Source organism: Notolabrus celidotus, chromosome 21 (assembly GCF_009762535.1).
Source record: "Notolabrus celidotus isolate fNotCel1 chromosome 21, fNotCel1.pri, whole genome shotgun sequence".
In the NCBI taxonomy this organism is placed as follows: domain Eukaryota; kingdom Metazoa; phylum Chordata; class Actinopteri; order Labriformes; family Labridae; genus Notolabrus; species Notolabrus celidotus.
Genome location: NC_048292.1, coordinates 7904893 through 7919299, shown reverse-complemented (window position 1 = coordinate 7919299; position 14407 = coordinate 7904893). Strand labels below are relative to the sequence as shown.

At 38.3% G+C, this 14407-nt stretch overlaps 1 long non-coding RNA gene across 2 annotated transcripts in view; it reads right to left on the bottom strand.

The window, feature by feature from the left end:
• LOC117804690 overlaps positions 1-2638 on the bottom strand; it is a 62047-nt gene extending 59409 nt beyond the window's left edge. For both annotated transcript variants that reach the window (XR_004629219.1, XR_004629220.1), the window contains exons 1-2: positions 2543-2638; positions 1826-1879 (exon numbers count right to left, since the gene is read on the bottom strand). This is a non-coding gene — a long non-coding RNA (uncharacterized LOC117804690). The remainder of the gene's footprint in view (positions 1-1825; positions 1880-2542) is intronic.
• Between the last annotated feature and the right edge of the window lie 11769 nt (positions 2639-14407).

Below are 14407 nucleotides of genomic sequence, written 5' to 3'. Positions count from 1 at the left end.
GGATTTTATATCCTATCTGGCCCAGGTATACCTCAGAATCCCCGTCCCAATCCCAGATAAGCAGAGGAAAGCTGATGGATTGGTGTGGGGACACTCACTGTAATCTTACATTGACTTAACATGGTCTCAGTAATAATTCAAACATGATGCCCAACATATACATTACTTATTATGTTTGTCATCTTCATTAAGTTTGTTTGCATGATGTCACTTCTGAAATTAGCCACAAGCTCAAAGTCCAGCTATGGCTAATAGGACAGTCAATATTTTGGCAGGTCATGAAAACATCGAAAATAATGACCCTTGAGTCTCTTTAAATGAATGGTTTAACAAGTGGTACACGAGTAAGTCCCCAAGTGGATAAGATTGATCTTCTGAGGAATATGAATATACTGGTACTTATCTTCTAGGTTCCATAATGGACCATAATTGACTGTGGAAGACGCATCAACCCAAACAATGATAAAATCAATCAAGCCATCTACCACCAATGCGTAAAAATGTAAGATGTGTCATACCTTGATTGCAGCCAGGTGCAAGTCAGTGCAGCTATGGATCAATACCGATGATTTTTACTTGTAAGACTCGTGAAAAATTAGACGAAAAAAGGTAGAAACAAGAGACAAAAAGATGCTTCAGAGTGTGGTAGGAACCTTTGTCTTTTTCAAATAATATGGTGTAAAAGGTCATCTCCTCTTTTTGTCCTCATTTCTCCTGATGATCATTGAGGAAACAAAAGACTGGCACACCAAGAATATAATCACTGTGGAGCCAGAAAAATACAATGGAAGAAAAGACAGCACGCCTTTCATAACAGCCATCACTGATTGCCTTTGGCTACAGAATAGCTTGTTTTATATATTGTGTGTTGCCTAATTACAGATTTACCAGAATATAATGAGAGTTAATAGACCTGACCTGTGCCTCAGTCAGTTGATGAGTCAGTGTTTGGAAATTGCAGAGAAGAGATGTATGGGTTCCATTTTATCGTGAAATTTGATCCTTAAACAGACTTTACTCCTCAGGATAGATGTTTTATGTAGAATTATGCAGTCTTATCTTCCTGAAAACATTATTTAATGCAGACGACAACACTTTCTATAAATCAGCAGATGCCAGAATATCCCCAAAGTATGCTTGAAATAAATCAAACTTATTTTCTGCCTCAGGAAATGTCACTTTGAATAATGGCTAATTTTCTACCTTTGATATTATTGTTGACTGACAAAGCTTTAGAAAAATATCCGAAAATCCATATGTTACTCTTAAAGCAAAAAGTTCAAGGTGAATTTATGCTCTATTGGCAAAACCACCAAGTAATGTTATGTTAAATCATGACTCGTTTGTTTCCAGATGAAACCATTCCTGAACTGACATAAATACATTCCTTCAACTTGAGTTTCAAATGTGGCGTTAAATTGCCCTTTTAAGTTCTGGAGTGGTGTGAATGTCTCACGGGAATTGATATTAATATTTGATATGTTAATATTTGTTTTGCTGTCAGTGTATGAATAATGCAAAGAAGTGAACTAAGGATTGGCACACAGTGGTGTTTTCATCACTGGATTCATAATGATTGTTCTCTGAAGGCTTTTATTTCTCCCTATGTGGCCTTTGCTTTTTTGGGGGGCTCAGTAAAGCTATTAATATCACGGTAAGCAGCAGTAGCAACTGATACACACACACACAAGCATACAAAAAACACATATCTATGCACAAACTAAACACGAGCACACACAAGTTTTATGGAAATCATGTTTGTTCCGCAAATATAACTGCAGCGCTCTCTCTTTCTGCACATTCAAACAGATGGATGCATACTCACAATGGGTTTGAAGGTTGAAGGTTCAGCTAAACACAAAAGCATGCCTCCAAAACTCTGCATAAAAGAGAAAAAACACACAATGGACAATAGGTAGGTTTACATACGAGTGTTACAGCTACATATTCAGGGCAGATCAAAGCATGCAGCAAACAGTCGGAGCATGATTGTAATTCTGTGTTCATTTCCATAATCACATCTATAATTACATGCAGTTTATTGTGTGTACTTTGGCCTTCATGCCGCAATTAAAGGAAACAATGAAGATTACCATTAGCATGTATGAAAGTACAATGGCCTCAGTATTTCTCATTTGTGAATTTGGTGCACAGTTAACATTGTTAAACCTTTTCCGGCCTGTAAAGTGAGCGATGTGTTTTTGTGAGTGCAAGGTCAGGAAAGTCCTACAAAAGGGCTAGTTGCGTTCCTATGAGCTTCATATAGCTTTAAACTCTCATGTTTTTTCAAAGACAAATATAGGAGGCTGTAATTGCAGCGAAACAGAAAGAAAGTACATAGAGTGAAGTCATATGTATTTATACTGATCTAGTATTTCATTGAATAACTTTGATGTCAGGCTATTCTGCACTCTACTACATGAACAATCCTTCTGCACAATCTGACTCGTGTGTAATTAAACAAGGGAAGGGGACCCACGTGCAGACAGTTGAATATTTAATGATCAAAAGATCAAAGTCAAAAGGTCAAACAAAAACTCACTTAAATTGTCCAAGAAAACGCAATCCTAAAAGGTCCAACAGACAAAAAAAAAAAGAGCACAAGAACACTAGAGACAACACAAACAGGAGATGACACAATGATCTTATACAAGGGAGGAAACACAGAGACTAAATACACTCTGGGTAACGAGCAACAGGTGTGAACACAGGACACAGGTGAAACTAATGAGGTGCAATCAAAGGCAGGAAGTAAGACTAAACCAGACACACAGAGAGAACTACAAAAGAAAACAGGAAACACCATGGACTAGGCCAAGAAACATGAGTGGAAATACACACAAGAAATACAACACTAGACATCAGTGGTGTACTCACCACTGCCCCTGTAGTAGATAAAACATCAAAAATTGCTTTCTTAGGTGCTCTTTCAGTGAAAAATGCATGAAAAAGTGCCCTCTGGATGCCCTTCAAATATATAAAATTAAAAAAATGTGCCCTCTTGATGCCCCTCAAATTTAAAAAATGCAAAAATGTGCCCTCTGGATGCCCCTCAAATATATAAAATTAAAAAAAGTGCCTTCTGGATGCCCCTCAAATATATAAAATCCAAAAAAGTGCCCCCTGGATGCCCCTCAAATCTATAAAATGCAAAAATGTGCCCTCTGGATGCCCCTCAAATATATAAAATGCAAAAAAGTGCCATCTGGATGCCCCTCAAATATATAAAATCCAAAAAAGTGCCCCCTGAATGCCCCTCAAATATATAAAATGCAAAAATGTGCCCTCTTGATGCCCCTCAAATATATAAAATCCAAAAAAGTGCCTTCTGGATCCCCCTCAAATATATAAAATGCAAAAATGTGCCCTCTTGATGCCCCTCAAATATATAAAATGCAAAAAAGTGCCTTCTGGATGCCCCTCAAATATATAAAATGCAAAAATGTGCCCTCGGGATCCCCCTCAAATATATAAAATGCAAAAAAGTGCCTTCTGGATGCCCCTCAAATATATAAAATGCAAAAAAGTGCCTTATGGATGCCCCTCAAATATATAAAATCCAAAAAAGTTCCCTCTGGATGCCCCTCAAATATATAAAATGCAAAAATGTGCCCTCTGGATGCCCCTCAAATATATAAAATGCAAAAAAGTGCCTTATGGATGCCCCTCAAATATATAAAATGCAAAAATGTGCCCTCGGGATCCCCCTCAAATATATAAAATGCAAAAAAGTGCCTTCTGGATGCCCCTCAAATATATAAAATGCAAAAATGTGCCCTCGGGATCCCCCTCATATTATATAAAATGCAAAAAAGTGCCTTCTGGATGCCCCTCAAATATATAAAATGCAAAAAAGTGCCTTCTGGATGTCCTTGTAGTTAATTACGGTATGTTATGTTATTTATGTAGTATAATCAATAATAAATAAATAAATAGTTTTGTGTTTTTCATTTTTTCATAATTCAATTTCCCCCACAATTATTCATCATGATGCAGGAATTAAGTGTTATTCTCCACACCTTGGAGAACCCCCGGCCCCCTTTTGTTACCTCAAATTACTAATACAGACGGGAAAGATTGGCCACAGTTACATGATGTTTTTAAATTCGGAGTGAATTATTCATGATTAAATAATTTGGAATTAAAGTTTTCTCCTTCGTGTTTACATGGAAATAGTAATTCAGAATTGAGGTTTACATGCAAAACACGTCCAATCATCTTTATTCAATTCTGCTTAAGGTCTGGGGGTTGGGAAGGGTTCTGATTGGACAGGGACGTATTAATGTCTACCGGAAGAAAACAGAATAGGTGTTTACATGGTCATTTTTAATCTTTTTTAATAGGATTTAATTTTTATTCTGAATTAAAAGTCTCCTGTAAACGTAGCCACTGAAACACTAAGAAAATACAAAACTAAACAAAGCAGCTCATGACCCAATCCAGTTGGTGTAATATTCCCTCCTCCCAAATGGAAAGTTACATAATATGCACTGATCGTCCATAATATTATGACCACCTGCCCAACTTTGCGCCTTTTCTCCACTCAAAGTACTTTTACATTACATGTCACATTCACCTGTTCACATCACATTCACACATAATAGAAGAGGCTGCTATGTGAAGAGACCATCAGCATTAACTAATCCCATTCACACACTGATGGCACAGCCACCTTGGCAGTTCAGGGTTTAGTGTCTTGCCCAAGGACACTTTGGCATGTGGACAGAGGGACAGTTAGGTGCCATTGTAAAACAGATCATCAGTTTCATTCACTTCACCTGTCAGTAGTCATAAGGTCATGGCTGATGGGTGTGCACCTGACTATACCTTCAACCAAGCGTTTGTAGTGTCTTTAATTAATGCTAATTTTAAAAAGGTTGGCATTGAAGGATGAGGAAAACAAACTTTATCCATGAATGTTATTTTGTAGACTTTATAGGCACACATGCACTTACCAAAATACTGAAAAGAAAAGATAGGCTTTTAAGCTTTATTGGGAAACCCACAAGAACAATGATGATTGAAGTAATTTAGCCAAACTTAAAGTGTTTGTGGTTGATAAAATGACACTAATCCACAAAGAGACATAATGAAAACCAAGATAGCTTTGTGTGCTAATTAATACATTAAAAAAACACATAAACTAAATTACAGTTTCAAACACAGAACATAAAGCAGCATCACCCTGTGTGTGTGTGTTTTGACATCCCAGAGTCACTCCATTAGAGTTTGATAGATCTTTGTCTAATGAGGATAGACTATTTTTGACCTGCACATGTTCTGGAGCCTCCTGTTTGGACTCAGACTGTCTAAGTAAACACTTGTTAGAAGAGTTATTTTTAATTAGCTGACTCAAAACAGTAATTAGCATATGATTTTTATTAATATGGAATTGGGCCACCAGCATCACTCATTAAGTAAATGGAATGCGGACTTGTTTTGGTGTTCCGGGTCTGATTTGATTTGACACGATACAGCGAGAAAGAGAAGTGAGAGCGAGTGGGGGAGAAGGTTAGATATGCAAAGCATCACTGCAGAAAACATAAAAACAAGAATCTTCCTGGAGTAATAGGCAAAGTGATGTGTTTGATGTTTACAGTCTTCAGAAACTTCAAACTTGAAAGTATGACTGCGCATTTCTCTCTTCAAAATAAGCCGTTATCAGTGATCTGTTGCTGACATTTTTCTATGCTGACATGTAAATCCAGTGTTGTGAAAAATAAAAGAAGACGTCTTAATAAATAGTTCAAACTTGGGATTAGAAGTGTGAAAAGTGAGAAAGACACGTGGAGAAGTTAAAGCAATCAAGGCTGTTAGCTACAGTGTTTGAACCTGTGACTTCAATAGTACAAAAGTGTTCTTTAGCTGCTCTGCTAGGCACCTCAATTTTTTCTCTCTGATTTCAGGATTTCCTTCAATTAAGTTTTCAACGATGGAGAGCTTTTAAATTGCTGTAATTCAAGAATCCCCCCATATCTTTCTCTCAGCTGTGGCAATTATAGAAGGCACTGCTTAATCAGCTGAATTCTGGAGGCATGGAAGAATTTTATCAGTGGACTAATGCTGGCAGTTTCCGATGTAAAGCAGAAATTATATTGTCTTTCACCAGGGATAAAGAGCAGTTAGATGAAATGGTCTGAAGATGGGAATTGGAAAATGGGATTAAAAAAACAGGACTGTATGAATTTCAGTATTAATAAAAAAGCGAATTAGCTGGTTTCCATTAGTATTCACATTTTTTTTTTAAATTCATTTTATGAGTACTAGGAGCAGCAAATAGTGTATTCTCTGAGCATTATGAACTTAAGGGGAAGAGTGGGAAACAACCACTGCTTAATAAACAAAATCTGTTGTCAAGGAAAGCGTTAAAGGACGCCAGGATTACATCGGTTGGATGAGTTTAAAGCAATATGTTGATGGTGATCTTTGAGGTACTTTTACACTCAAAAGGTACATTTCGACCAAGAGTTCTGGGGGCTGAAAGACCCCAAAACTACTTTATCCTGAACTAAAAGGTTCTGTGCCCCCCATTGTTGTCTGCTTTTCGACCGCGGGCTGAAGCTCCGGGTAGATTGTGCAAATCAGGCCAGTAACGTATGGAGGAAATAAAAAGTAGATGCACTACACCACCAGACCAGTAGAGGGCAGTAAGTCAAAGACGAATGCCATTCATCACAGATGACACCACAGAAGAAGACGGACAGGCAGGTATCACAACAGTTAGCCTGTTAGCATGGAAGAGACTCAGCTTGCTCTGTTTTAGATGGTGCTATATTCCATCACAGATGGATTCACTGAATCAACACTTGAGAGGAGATAAGCACGAGTAGCAAAGATGTTTCAACACGGCTCATTTTTTAACTCAAAAAGCCGTGGCAGAGATCGCCGGTGTTTTGGTTTAAACAGCGACCCTGTTAACTGCCGGCTTTCAGCCGGATAAATCCCTCATAAACGTCTTTAGACGATCATTAAATACTATCTAATGAAAATATTGAATCTTAAATCTCCCTCTGTGTTTCAACAACTGTGTAAACTCCACAAACACTGTTACATTCAGCTGAAGGTCTCCAGTTTACAGGGTCACTTTTAAAACCATAACACTGGGAGAGACACATTCGCGGTGGGCTGAGAGAAGACTACTGTTACAAGCTGCTAAATCAAGTGAATCACAGCTTCTTCTTTTGAAAAGTACACACACATACAATAAAGATAGAACAAATATAAAGAAAGAGAAATCAAGTGAATCACACGTGTGTGATGTTATTGCGGACGGCAGGCCGAATAAACACACTGCGGTTAATCTACTAATCAGACACGTTCAGCATTGCAGGCCCTGCCCCCCAACAGCCCCGGGGCTTTTTGAAAAGTACTTCCCCCTAGCAGGGGCTTTTTTAAGTGGGGAGATTATCTACCCCTGAACTAAATTTAGACCCTAGTTCCACCGGTCGAAACGCATGTGGTTCAGGGGTAAAATTATATAGAAAATCACTTCATTGGCTCCCCATTTTAGAATTAATTTTAAAATGTTGTTAACTCTTAAAGCTCCAGAATACAGTACTGACCTCCTGACCCCTACGAGCCTTCATGTAACCTTAGTTCCTCCAGTGTGTCATTACTAACTATTCCTCTTTCAAACTGTAAAACTAAAGGTGATTGAACCTTTCATGTTCTGGACCTTAAGTTGTGGAATGACCTGCTGGAGGAGATCAGGAAAGCAAACACGCTGTAGTCTTTCGAGTCACTTTAGAAAACTTTCTATTTTAGACCTGCTTTTTATTGATTTTATGGTTTATTGTTTGAATACTTTTGTTGGGTAATTATGGGTTATTAATTGCTTCCTACTGCCTTTTTAATTGTTTGTAAAGTGCTTTGTAACTTGTTATAAAAAGCGCTATATAAAGAAAGGTATATTATTATTATTATTATTATTATTATTATTATTATTATTATTATTATTATTATTATTATTATAATCATTATTAGATCTGTATCAGTATTATTATTATTATATGAAATGTTTGCATTATCAATTTTCTTCTTAATGATATTATATAATATTATTACTATCATTATTTTTATTATTATTGTTATTATATTTGCATTGCTATTAAGGAACTTGCTTCTATTACATATAAATCTGTGTTTCCAACATGTGTGACATGTAGTGGTCAAGTGTTTGTGCAATAATGCAGTTATTAGATATTGGCCTGTCAATCTGTCACTCAAAGGTCTTTTTCACCACAAACATTTTGACCGGCCACAGTGAGAATATTCAGGTGGTTCTAACAACCTGTGTAGTTGTGTTCTGTTTGAGTTTCCCTTGAAGAATTGCCACTTAGCTAGCACTCACAAGCTGGAGCCTCAGCCTTGATGATGTCATCATTCACAACAGTCCATTGACACTTCCGTTAAGCCTTCACCCCATAGGAACACATTTTAACATGTGATTCAACTCCACAGGTTTCTCGTTAAATCAAATGGTTTGAACCTCCTGCGTGACATTATGTCACCCTTTGTGTGCACAGCTCTGCTGCTTTTCTCCATCTCTATTATTTTCATAGAAATTTGAGCACAAAATGGAGAAGTGTAATAATGCTGTTATTCTCTCCCACAGCTTGGCTCTCACACTTGGTTGGATGTAAGGATTGTATGCCACTGTGAGTGGGTTACTCTGAATGGGAATGTTGATTCAGATCCCTATTGTAGTTGTAAATATAGATATGCAGATGATAGACTGAATGTTTAGCTGTGGTTGTAGCAGATACTGTGAATGTACTTAACCCATGACGGCTTAGGAAAGATACTGAAGTGAATGAAAGCCTTTTCTAATTTTATTAAATAAGAGCTTATCTGCAAAAAACAATCATATCTGGATTGACTAGACCAGTTAAAACATAACAGGTCAGATGTAAGCCTCATGAGTGTTTCAGGTGCAGATATGCCACATTTAAACCCAAGTGCACATTCCAATGCCTTTTTTTTAAAAAGTAAATCTAGTCTTTCTTGCCTCCAGTCAACAAACTATAAAGTCAGAGGAGCTTATGTCCTACGGCTTACACCTCCAGCATGTTTAGCTGACAGCCTTAATATGTTTCCAAGTCAAGCTGCTGCTGAATGGATGATTTCACTGAGGTTTATCTCCCATTTCACGACCACAGCAGCAGACAGAAATTCACTCAAATCTCCTCACTTTGGTAAATTTGGATATGTGTCAGGGTGTGTGAACAAGCCAGCGTGTGTTTGCCCCTTTGCTTTTTGGCCAAGTCAGTGGGTGTCAATGTATGAGCTTGGCTGTATTTGCTGCCTTTTTGTGCTGTGTATGAGTTTCTGTGCGTGTGTTTGTGTGTGTGTGTGTGTGTGTGTGTGTGTGTGTGTGTGTGTGTGTGTGTGTGTGTGTGTGTGTGTCTGTGTGTGTGTGTGTGTCTGTGTGTTTGGAAGCATTAGTGTGCGCCTTGGATTTTGATTGACACTTCTGCGCTAGTGGGGCTAGCCCACTGCTGAGAAGAGACCACCGGAGGGGAGCGGAAAACAGCATGGAAGCGGCAAATTACACACATACACACACACACAGAGTCACACATATCTATCTACAGTTTGTACAGCACTCTCAATAACATGCACACAGGGGAAAATAGTAAGCACACACATGCTCAGAGTTTAAGCTTTTAAAATGTTTGCAATCCACATAAAATACTCATGATACCTTGCATCCTACAAGTCCAATACATAATGACATATCAATCCATTCAATGGTGTAAAACTCAGTAAACCCCTTCTAAATACTAATGTTCCTCGACAATGCTTGACAACCTCAGGTCCAATTAAAAAAAAAGCTGCCTCATTCTCATTAGGTCATACACACATAAAAAAACACAAATGCACACACACATTCACACTCAAACAAACGTATCTCTCTCGACCCTGAGGTCAAGTGGGTAATAATGATGCTACTATGAAATACTCACGTTCAACTAGCTTCTGCTCAACATTTAAAAGCACTCGGCCAGCCTGTTTCATTAGCTGATATATGCTTGTGTATTGAGAGTGCTCATCAAGCTCATACAGCGCATTAACTCAAATGCTTGCCAAACTTAAAATACAAGTGCTTTTTTTGGCCCTTGTAGTAATTTAAGTAATTCTTTCACCCATTTGCTACCAGTGAGACTGACTGTAGTACAGTAACTTTTCAACTAAATATAGTAAGGTGGTGAATTGAAAACTTGACGCACCTGAAATCTTTGTGAAACTTTCAGGGTGAATGCAACAGAGCTGTAGTCGAGTCACCAAACCTGGAGTCCAAGTCGGGTTTCATGTCCTGAGAGTTGAAGTCCAAGTGAAGTCTGAGTCGAGTCCCGAGTACATGAGGATTTCAAAGTATGACTCACTGCAAACTAATCACTGTATAAGCCTGGGATGACTGTGTCAGTTTATTTATTAACATTAGATTCTGACTCATTCTGTCAGTGTTTTTAAAGATCCCAATTATCAATGAAGTTACAGCTCTATGCCTTGTGTGTAAATGTGCACCATGGCTTTATTAATAGGGAGTCGCAATCATCGGGTCTACTGGTTTGGGATCAATGCAGGTGACACTCAAAAATACCTGCAACCCATTCACTATTAATCAGTTTGTATGAACTAACCAGATATCTTGGACCTATCTGTTGAGTCATGTTAGAAGCTAACATTGCTGTTAGCTAGCTAATGGTAACATTATCAATCATCTAAAGAGGCTAACTTTAGCATCTCACATACTAGTCTGTGTGGAACCAGGACAGATCTTGGGATTGTTCCAATCTTCTCCTCAATGCTTTTTTTATATTCTAAATGTTGCAATGCTCTTGCTTGGATTTTCATGAAACAAAGCACACAATTCATAAGGTCTCTTTAGGCTTCATGGCTGTTTGACTGTCCCTTTCTCAAGCACCATGTCCTAAGTCCCAACAAATATCTATAAAACACTAATACATCCTGGTTATGAACAATCTCTGTCTCAGTGTTAACCATCTGAAATACCAAAACAATGTGCTTGCAGCACTGATTTGTCTGTGTGTATCTAAGTCAATGTCACTGTCAAAGGCTGCTACTGTTCTAACCAATAGAAAAACGTCCCCAATGCACAGTGGGTCAAAGTTCAGTACTGATTTGCCTGAACATGTGTCAGTCAATCTGAGTCTGCAGCTGTTGCCCAGCTTATACTGGGCTCACACTGACAGGACCTGCTGTGCAACATCAGGTAGGTTAGCTGTCATGCTGAAGAGGGAGTCAGCGTATTCCAAAGAGCTCCTGGAGAGTTACAGCTTCCTTTGAAAAGCAGTACCAGGCAATGAACATGCTGGGTTTTAGACTCGTGTCCAAATGTCCATTTCCATTTCACCCATGGTGGAAATACTGACTTACAAAGTCACATTAAAATGAGAAAACACAAATGGTGGACACAGGGAGTAGTGTAATCCAACCATGAGCTCATACATATAATTAATGTCTGTCAATTTGGAGGTTCTTTAAAAACTCAATGTAGTCAATGCTTGAGTCCCAGTCCCAGTCTGAGTTATTAGTGCTTGAGTCCAAATTGAGTCACAAGTCCTGAAAATAGGACTTAAGTGAACTTGAGTACTACAACATTGGAAGGCAACCAACCGATATTTTTACCCGGATTTTATGCATACTTTTTCCTGCCAGCCGCCTTGTGAAACTACAACGTGAAGTCAGGGTCATCCTATGAGAGAAAGCAGCAGGAAATATTTTGGATGAACAAAAACACATGAATAATTAGTATGAATTCAAAAATTGGCATCATTGCGTTCAACGCTGTGGCATTGTCCAGAGTCACATTGATGTTGTGCACCCACTTTGTAAAATTTCAAGCAACAGCAAAATTGTTGAAACATTTTTAAAGCTGCATGAATCATTCATTTATAATAATTCTACTTCCTCTTACCTTATAACTACATCCTATTTTGTTCAGGATACATTTAATTGATTCATTTCAAGAAAGAAAATGGAGATTTCATTTATTTTATGTAAAGGAGAGAGGTTTTTAATTTGTTGTGCCAATCTTAATTGCCTGGAAAGCGATTGTGTAACTCTTGGCTTGACAAATAAAGTTATAATGGAGTGAAATATACACACCTGACAAACTTCAGCTCTGAAAACAGCTGTGAAATAAATAATTAGACTTCTTGGCAAATATGTCTTTCACTTTCTCACCGTGAGTTCTGTTTACTTTGTGCCTGATGCTAAACAAAGCCTGCAATTTGCATCAATGGTATCTTTTATTAATTATGCTAATGAATACCCACGCAGGGTCACACCCCGTATCTGTCCTTCACTTAATTATGTAAACACACCACAATGCAATATGAGTGACAACTCTGAGTGCTGAGAGTTATCTCTCTTGGTGACACTTTCCTAATGTTGAGCAGTTTATTATGACACTGTTTAATAATATAGGACATCCAGATTAATCCTGTCGTTGTGTATGTTTGAGTGTCATGAGCCTTATCTTTACGTGTGTCAACATGTGGGAGCTTCATGTATTTATGCTGTTGATGTGTTTGTGAACATGTGAAAGCAATATGGGGAAATGTCTGTTTTTGTATGTGTCAATAATGTCCACGTGAGTGTCTGCACTGTCCAGATAAGAACATGCTGTTATTGCTCAATGAAAGCCTGTTAGAATTAGACCTGTGGGTGAAGTAGACACAGCTATCAAGGAGCCAGAGACCCTAACAACACATCAGGACTGTAGAAATGAAATAACTTGAGGATGAAGGAAAGAAAAGCTTAATATCATTATCTGAGTTGCTTCTGGTAATTCTCTGTCTTTTTTTTACTCTTCTTCACACTCCCACATACTTATGACTTTAGCTCTTGTACAATACCCATCCCTGACACTCTGAATCTCTTTCTCTGTCAGATTTACATTCACCAGAACCTGGCAAAGAGGCTTTATAGGAGATTCTGGATTATACTCTAATAGCAAACTATGGGTTTTTAAATAAGACTTCTTTCCTCTGTTATATACACTTATCATATGAGCAAAAAAAACAACAGGATTAACCTCTTAACAACAGAATATTTTGACAAGGTTCTTAATCCTTTAAACCAGTAACCACCACTTTAGAGTGGGAGTTTTAATACAAAATTGTTAAATCCCGTTTGTATGTGTTGCATTGGCATCTGGAAAAAATCCAGTGATTTGATTAAAGGAATACAAAAATGGATTGTGTACGTATTTAGGTTGAGGGATGTATTTGAATGTTGCAGTTAGCTTCTTAAACTACTTTCAAAATGCAATCCTTAATCCACTACCAGATTCCCATGTGAACTGGTGACAGTCCTCAACTGGACAAAAAAACATTCATGGCATCACACACAGCCCAGTGGTTATGAAAGTAAGAGTAGCGGCCACCAGGGGCGGACAGGGTAATATTTCAGGCTGGGAGTTTGACTCCATCCAAGGCCACCATGTCCACATGAACCACTTATTCCCACATAGCAGATAGGTCTGGGCCAGATCTGGCGTCAAGCCGGAACTGCTGGCTGACTGCTGGCATGGCAAGTGGTATGTCAACCGGATGTGGGCCAGGTCTGGCAATGATGGCATTGTATATATGATGACATGCCACATCTGGCCCAATTGTGGCTTGGTTTATGTGGCCCAGATCTGTCCATGTTGCATCTAGGACAATTAAGGTTGAGCTTGTGGTTAAGCTGGCCCATGTGTGGGCTGTCTCTGGCAAACTATATCTGGGCCACTTAAGGGTCGTCATTCTTTGTGGTATGTTGGCTGAGTCTAAGTGTATGGTGGGCCAGAATAGGGCCAGACCAACTTTGCTATGTGGGTTGTGTTAGCTAACTGTGTTCTTACTTCTACAGTTCACCTTCAGTTAAAATAGTCTTTATGTTTCATTAGCTTTTGCTATTTTTGATAGGTTGAAACACACTGCCTTCACACTGTGTTATATGATTACCTTGTTGCACTCATTATTGCTATGATTTAATTCCTCCACAGAGACGTGCTCACTCTAGCCTACAGGCCACTTCGAAGCCGCCTACTGTACTAGTAGTACGTACTCATTTGGCCAAAATTCAGTATGTAGTGTAATATGTAGTATGTGAACAAGAGCAAAATCTGCAGTATGCCAAAACTACCCAGATGTTGTTCTGATTTGGGAAAACTGAGTATGCAGCGAACCAGTTTCCCTTGTGTACAGCACTGACGTTCCACTTCTTCTTTTTCCTTCTTTTTTAGGTGCTGTTAAAATTATTAAATTCCATATAAACCACTTAATTTGTAAATCTTAAGTGGATGCTAAAGAAGCAGTTTCGCTATCAGCTTGACCATTGTTTACTTCAGCTTTCCAAAACTAGAAATCTGGGGACGTCTGACTCAGCATACAAC